The following is a 7,962-nucleotide window of genomic DNA, read 5'->3' as shown; positions in this document are numbered from 1 at the left end:
TAACAGGCACATGTGGAAACCAGCTGAACCAGGTCTTGAGTCCATGCTTTACAATGGAAACAAAAGGAACAAAAAACTCCACAGGGTCTTCCATTCGATTTATAGTTGCTAAATATGTATAGCCTGAACATGTCGCCTTGGAACTAATCTGTTTTTGCCAAATTCTTCAAGGGGGAATCACATGATTATGCCTGCTTATAGGTTTCTATGATTCTCAATGTCTTTGGTAGAGAATATGTGTATTTCATATATGGTAAATACATGTTAACAAAAAAAAGTCTGTTTTAAAGGTGTCAAAATATAATAAAATTAACTTAAAGGGTTAAAGGCTTAATAAGTCCCAAGGACCAGGCCAGCACTTACAGAAACAGGCAGGAGGCATTGCTCTACACAGTTTCTGTAAGTGGCGGACAGTCTTAAGGGGATGCGAGCAAGAAGTCACAGGCAAACTGCCAAAGCCTTGAAGTCTTTGCAGTTTGCCAACCCAGCGCTGCAATCTGAGTTTACACCCGAAACCAGCAGGAGAGAGAAGAGACTGCAGACAAAGATCTCCACAGCCGGGTCAGACAGGCAGACCATACCATCAAAGAATAAAGTATATGACAGCCTGGGAATCCTTCTGGTGAATGGGATGGATCTGTGTGATTATTTGGATAAAGACTGTATGGGCTGCTTCTATGCCTGCAGAAAAGGAGGTTCCAACAAGTGCGGTGTGGCGTGTCGGTGCAACCACAAATGGCTTTATGAAAAGATTGAAATACAGTAGAAGGCGGTGAAGTCTTCCAGAATAAACATACCTGATATAAAGCACCCGGCTTGTGACATTTCTGGCCACAGACTTTTGGCAGGCATTCACATTAGACATGGAATACTGCAGCCTGCACTGAAAACATGGAATACTGTTTCTGTAAGGCTACATTCACACTGCAGCTCCGGTGGACAGAAATGTTGTGCACAAAGGACTTTTTTCTCCACTGACTTCATTTTATATTAACAAACACCCCACAGACACCATTATTTTACAATGATCCTCCAATGGACCAGAACAATGGAAAGGCGACATTAATGTGTACCTAGCATAACATAGAGGTGAATGGGAGCTACAGAGACAGTGTAAGGCCCCCCGAATGGAAACCTATACAAATTAAAAAGAGGTTAGCTAAGAAACCACATGGACCCCATAGACTATAATGAGGTCCTTGTGGTTTTTGCTCGTTTTCCGCATGAAATATGGGGAGAGAAAAGTGCTGCTTGTGGCTAAGGCCCTATGTGGTGTCCTGAGGCAAAAAAAGCACTGCGGGAAAAACCGTGGTGGCAACGGATCTTCCCGCAGCGCTTTACACAGAAACCTCACAGATGTTTCCTCTCCAGACTTTCAGTTTCAATTAAACCTATGGGGAAACCGCTGGCGTTTACGTAGGTATAATTGACATGCTGCAATTTCCAAAACTGCATTCACACCACGTGGAGCCCTGGCCTGCAGAACTTTTCTCTCTGCGTGTTTAGTGTGGAAACCACACAGACCCCATTTATAGTCTACGAGGTCCACAGGTTTCCCAGGTAACCACTTTTTTATGTGTACAGGTTTCCGTTCGGGGGGGTCCCCAAGTGGACCAGAACGCAGATGTGAACTGGGCCTAACAACTGTAAAAATAAGATAAAATATGGAATTAAACTTTTGCTTAAACATAGAATCTGAACAAGCAAAGCTTTATACAGTTTGCTACATTGTGATGTATTCTACTAGACAGTCTAATAGACATTTGGCACATTCTCACTGGCCAAACATTATTATACTGCGGGGAAGATTTGGCCCATGACACAGAGTTTGACACCTTTGTTCTAAAGCTTTCAAGTTTTTGTTGGTATTCCAAACAATTATTTCCTATCAGTGTCTTACTATGGTCTAGTACTGTGAGTGTATACCTATAGCAGACCTGGGGCTCTTCCTTACACCCCAGCTAAACATTTACGCCCCATGATTGCATCCACAGAGGCACCAAATGGGCTTGGCAGCCCCCTTCCTCTGTCAAACTCAAGATTTTTAGTTGCTATTGGGCTTAAGCAGTAGACACATGATCAGGACTCATATATCTGCATCCTCATATGTCTGTCTCAGCCTAATGACAAATTGCATGACCATTGAATTTACGGAAGCAAAAAGCACAAATTTGTTGTGGTCCTCAAGGCTCCAGGTCTTTAACACGGTTGGTCCACCAAAAAACATTTATCACTTATCCACAGGACAGGAAATAAATGGGTGATGGCTGGGGGTTCTCCACCAACTATGACGTTCCTGTACCCCCAGTTTGAATGAAGCCACATATGCTCTGCCCCATACAATCTCTGTGACTCAGCTTATATAGACTTTGAATGAAGCAACAGCAAATGTCCTCATTCACCAATCCTTTCCAAAGAGAGGACAAAGAACCCACGTTATCACATTTGGCTGGGGTCTCGACTGCTTGTGGCACAATGCCAATGTAGATGAATGGGCTTAGTAGCAGGTTGTCTTGAGCCACGCCAAGATTGATTTTTCAGGTTCACCCCATGTTCCAGAAACGCAGCATTTTTTGTTGCAGATTGTGCTGTATTTTTTTAGCCAAAGCCAAGAATGTCTACAAAAGGAATGGAGACTATACACCGGCCACTTTATTAGGTACACCATGCTAGTAACGGGTTGGACCCCCTTTTGCCTTCAGAACTGCCTCAATTCTTCGTGGCATAGATTCAACAAGGTGCTGGAAGCATTCCTCAGAGATTTTGGTCCATATTGACATGATGGCATCACACAGTTGCCGCAGATTTGTCGGCTGCACATCCATGATGCGAATCTCCCGTTCCACCACATCCCAAAGATGCTGTTTTGGATTGAGATCTGGTGACTGTGGAGGCCATTGGAGTACAGTGAACTCATTGTCATGTTCAAGAAACCAGTCTGAGATGATTCCAGCTTTATGACATGGCGCATTATCCTGCTGAAAGTAGCCATCAGATGTTGGGTACTTTGTGGTCATAAAGGGATGGACATGGTCAGCAACAATACTCAGGTAGGCTTTGGCGTTGCAACGATGATCAATTAGTACCAAGGGGCCCAAAGAGTGCCAAGAAAATATTCCCCACACCATGACACCACCACCACCAGCCTGATCCGTTGATACAAGGCAGGATGGATCCATGCTTTCATGTTGTTGACGCCAAATTCTGACCCTACCATCCGAATGTCGCAGCAGAAATCGAGACTCATCAGACCAGGCAACGTTTTTCCAATCTTCAATTGTCCAATTTCGATGAGCTTGTGCAAATTGTAGCCTCAGTTTCCTGTTCTTAGCTGAAAGGAGTGGCACCCGGTGTGGTCTTCTGCTGCTGTAGCCCATCTGCCTCAAAGTTCGACGTACTGTGCGTTCAGAGATGCTCTTCTGGCTACCTTGGTTGTAACGGGTGGCTATTTGAGTCACTGTTGCCTTTCTATCAGCTCGAACCAGTCTGGCCATTCTCCTCTGACCTCTGGCATCAACAACGCATTTCCGCCCACAGAACTGCCGCTCACTGGATGTTTTTTCTTTTTCGGACCATTCTCTGTAAACCCTAGAGATGGTTGTGCGTGAAAATCCCAGTAGATCAGCAGTTTCTGAAATACTCAGACCAGCCCTTCTGGCACCAACAACCATGCCACGTTCAAAGGCACTCAAATCACCTTTCTTCCCCATACTGATGCTCGGTTTGAACTGCAGGAGATTGTCTTGACCATGTCTACATGCCTAAATGCACTGAGTTGCCGCCATGTGATTGGCTGATTAGAAATTAAGTGTTAACGAGCAGTTGGACAGATGTACCTAATAAAGTGGCCGGTGAGTGTACAGGAGAGTTCTTATACTTCTACCTTTTGCTCAATCCAATCTTGGTTTTGGCTTAAAAAAACACAGCAAAATCTGCAACAAAAAAGCTGCGTTTCCACAACGTGAAACCTCAGCTTTAAGGTATTTCACCTCTAAATCAGCTCCAAATTCCTCCTGATCTCTGTCTCTCATTCATTTCAATAGGAGGCAGAGGCAGATTTTTGTTTCTGCTAGCTGATTTTATGTCACAGAACTGTTCTGCCCATTCTTCAGGTAGATTCTGCCTGATACTTCCATAGAAATTGCTAGACGGCAGATTTTGAGCATTTTTTGAAGCAGATTTTGGAGCAGTTTTTCAGAATCCACATCAAAATCAGGTTCTAAGTTCTGCATCAGATATTTTCTGCTTCACCAAATTACTCAAGTTTTGTAATTTATATTATTATATACTGTAATGTTTTATTAAATAATTAACCATAATATTCATTGTAAAAATGAATTATTATAATATCGGTAATTAAATGTATATAGTTGTTTGTGCATGTGTAATGCAGTATACTTTAGCTTTTACTGCAAGCAGTTTCTTCTTCTAATACTCCTCTTTAGGATATAACTTATTGCTACAAATTCTCTAAAACCTAAATAATAACACGTGGTAACAAGTTATTATAATCTGTCCCACCTAAAATAAGACACAGATCTGGAGAAACCAGTATTACTGCACATCACCCGCAGTCTCCTGCCGACATCCATGAGACTGCACTTAGGACAGATATGTGATTCTTACTTAAGGAATGTCTCTAGGAATGTGAAGACTCTTCATTAATTCCTTTATATGTGTCAGGAGACACATGTGATGTTGTACAGTACAGTATGTTTGCACCTGTAATCTACACTGTGTACTGTACACATCCCCATAGTGCTGCATGGAATCCATCCAATTCATCATAACAGGGATTATAGTAAATCTAACGTCCACCAAAAGAATTTGATAACTGAAATATTCTTCGATGTACCAGAGAACGCAGGATTGTAGCATTATTGGCACTTATATCATATAGATCACACATAGCTCACCTTGCTAACTCAATAGTTAAAGCAATCGCAACCCAGACAGGAGAGAAACTATAGGGGGCAGACGCTGTGGTTACACCTAGGTACCGGAGTCTGAAGGGGTCCAAAAGCCAAAATACTACATAGCAGGAGGCAGTACTGTCAGCTTATGTGTCATGACTTCTGCTTACATAACATATGAAGCAGTGAAGGAGAAGTAATACAATGGATACCACCTGAACCCAATGGACACCACTGACTTTGATAGGTCTGTTTTGGTTCCAACATTTCGACAAAATCCTATAAATCATGGACATGAATAGTGTCATTATATAATACACTAAGCCAGGTTTTTTTGGCTACTTTCATACAGGAAAATGTATTTACATGGTTGTCTTGGAACAATATTGGCAGGATATGTCATCAGATCTGATCAGCGCCGGTCTCCATTACTTACGACACAAGGAGAATGCCATGCCCCTTCATCTCCTGTCACCTCTAGTCAGCTCTGTATAGTCCACATTGTTGATTTCCTTTAAAGAGGCTTTCAGGGATTTTTAGCATAGGCCATCAATTAAAGATCCATGGGGGTCTGATATCTGAGAACCCCCTGAATCCCCTATTTGAAATGGCAGTCTCTCAATGCCACTTCTGCTTCACAGACCATGTGACGTCATGTTTATATTCCCATGGCCCGATCGCAGCTCAGACTCATTCCGGTAAAAGAACTGAATGGCCATGCTAGCTAAGTACAGTCACTATATAAAAGAAAGGCACTGTGTTTGGCAAGTACTGAAGAGGCTGCAGGATTTACGTGAATGCTACAGCCTCTTCAAACAGCTTATCGGCTGGGGGTCTGGGTGTAGGACTGCTGACAATCTTTCTCAGGAAAGGCCATCTAGTAATAAGTCCAAGAAAAACCCTTTAATGGATCAATCATTGGTTGTAGGAAAAACAGTGGCGCTATCTTAGGCACTGCTGCTACGCAACTCCTGGGATAAAGGAAACATTCACCTCTAATACTGTAACTATAACAATAAAAGATCATATATTCAGCCACTTACAGCTCTTTTGCAAGCAGAACTTTTCTCTCCGCATGTTTTGTTCGGAAACTGAGCAGAAACCACATGGACCTCATTATAGTCTATGGGGTTCGTGTGGTTTCTTTAGGTAACCACTTTTTAATGCGTATAGGTTTCCGTTCAGGGGGTCCCCAAGCGGACTCCTTCCCGAATGGAAACCCAAACGTGCATGTGAATGGGGCCTTATTGTTTGTATCTGTGGGAGTACTTGATATTAGATGACTTTTGACATGATCAGACACAACACCATTGACCTTCATGGTAAACATCTAGATGGCTCTGTTACGCTAGGTTCACACCAGTTTTAAAGTTTCCATTTTCGGGGTCCACTTGGGGACCCCATGAATGGACACCTAATCCGCTTAAAAAAGCAGTTACCCAGGGACCCCATAGACTATAATGGGATACACTGGGTTTCCATTTGATTCCCCCCTTTCCCGAAAAATGCTGGGAGAAAAGTCCTGCTTGTAGTAAATAGTGGAATGGGGACTGGAATCCCTGAGTGGAGATTAGGGGCACCTGTGAACCTAGCCTTAGACCCTTGAACATTTTTGCAGTTCTTTCCAACCATTGAAACCATCAAAGAAGAAATAAATATATTAAGCTGAGTAGAATAGCTGCTAAGGCTGAAACATAACAGGTCAAACAAGTCTCATCTATAATCTTATAATGTTGATCCAGAGTCAGGCAAAAAACTCCAATCATCCATATATTGGGAAAAAAAATTCTATCCAATTCCAAATATGTCATTCAGAATAAATCCCTGGAACAACTACCCATTTCTAGTATCCAACAGAATAAAGAAAAAGTCACATAAAGGAGGGATGCAATCCTATACAAAAATCACTATAGTATATGACGCATACATATTGTACCAAATAAACAGTAAACATGATGGTAGGAATGGGAGGGGGCTTTCTCCAAATCTTCAATGCTGACCTTTCATTAAAAAGTTCCTAAGACTATGATAAAAAATGACACATTACATTAGCATCCTAGTGAGCTCAACCTGTATGACCAGAAATGGAAAGGATGGATGGGAGGAGCGTTCTCCATATTACTAGACTACGCATGGCACTCATTGTATCATATTTAAGCCGTTGTCTAAGTCACCTGCCTTCATTATAAAGGAATATCCTCGGGATCACTGGAAGCAGTCATTTCTTATTGGGATACTTAAGGAATACAATTGCTTCAACTTGTATGGGAACAAAATCACACCAGGTAAGATCCACAGTCTTTACCTCTTTGTGTATATGAAGTTTGAGTTGGTTTTATTATATTTTATGTATAGTTGTATGTATGTAGCTATGTTGGTAGATGGATAGATAGATAGATAGATAGATAGATAGATAATAGATAGATAGATAATAGATAGATAGATAGATAGATAGATAGATAGATAGATAGATAGATACTGAATCTATCATTTGTTTAACCATTGTCTGGCTTCTGTACTTAGTTCCTGTATTTAAAGAATTTTTAGGATATGATTTGATAATATTTTAGATTATAGACTTTATTGTGCCTTTTTCCTAGCTAAGATTGTATATATAGTATACATTAGGCCTACTATATGGTTCAGGTGACTAGCTGAATAGCGAGAAGATTCTGCCTCTGCCAGGACCCCAACGCTGGCACCAGTAGGAGTGTATTGGGTCATTGTGTCTGTCAATGTGGGAACCATGACCGAATCTCCTTAGACCGTTCAGCTGGTACTTATGAGCTAGTATAGAATATATTCTTACATGAGTGGTTACATAGGGACACATGAAATATGTGTATTGGTGTATATGTGTATATAGTACTGAGTGGTACCTAGCGTTGATATCAAAGTCATTTTGTTAGAAGTTACTGTGTTACAGTAACTTTTCCTGGTAGGAAGATCTTTGCTGGGATATTGGTTCAAAGGTTGTTTCAATACCAAATAACAACTACTTATGAATGCATACAGGAACAAGGCAAAATGAAAAATGGCACCAAAATGC

The 7,962-nt window shown here is 41.5% G+C and overlaps 1 pseudogene; it reads left to right on the top strand.

Moving 5' to 3' along the window:
* The first annotated feature begins 424 nt into the window (after positions 1-424).
* Positions 425-766, top strand: LOC142194042 (ARL14 effector protein pseudogene; annotated as a pseudogene).
* The last annotated feature ends 7,196 nt before the right edge of the window (positions 767-7,962 follow it).

This window comes from Leptodactylus fuscus, chromosome 2 (assembly GCF_031893055.1).
Source record: "Leptodactylus fuscus isolate aLepFus1 chromosome 2, aLepFus1.hap2, whole genome shotgun sequence".
Taxonomy (NCBI): Eukaryota; Metazoa; Chordata; class Amphibia; order Anura; family Leptodactylidae; genus Leptodactylus; species Leptodactylus fuscus.
Note: the sequence above shows the minus strand (reverse complement) of the source record. Positions and strands in the feature narration are given on the sequence as shown.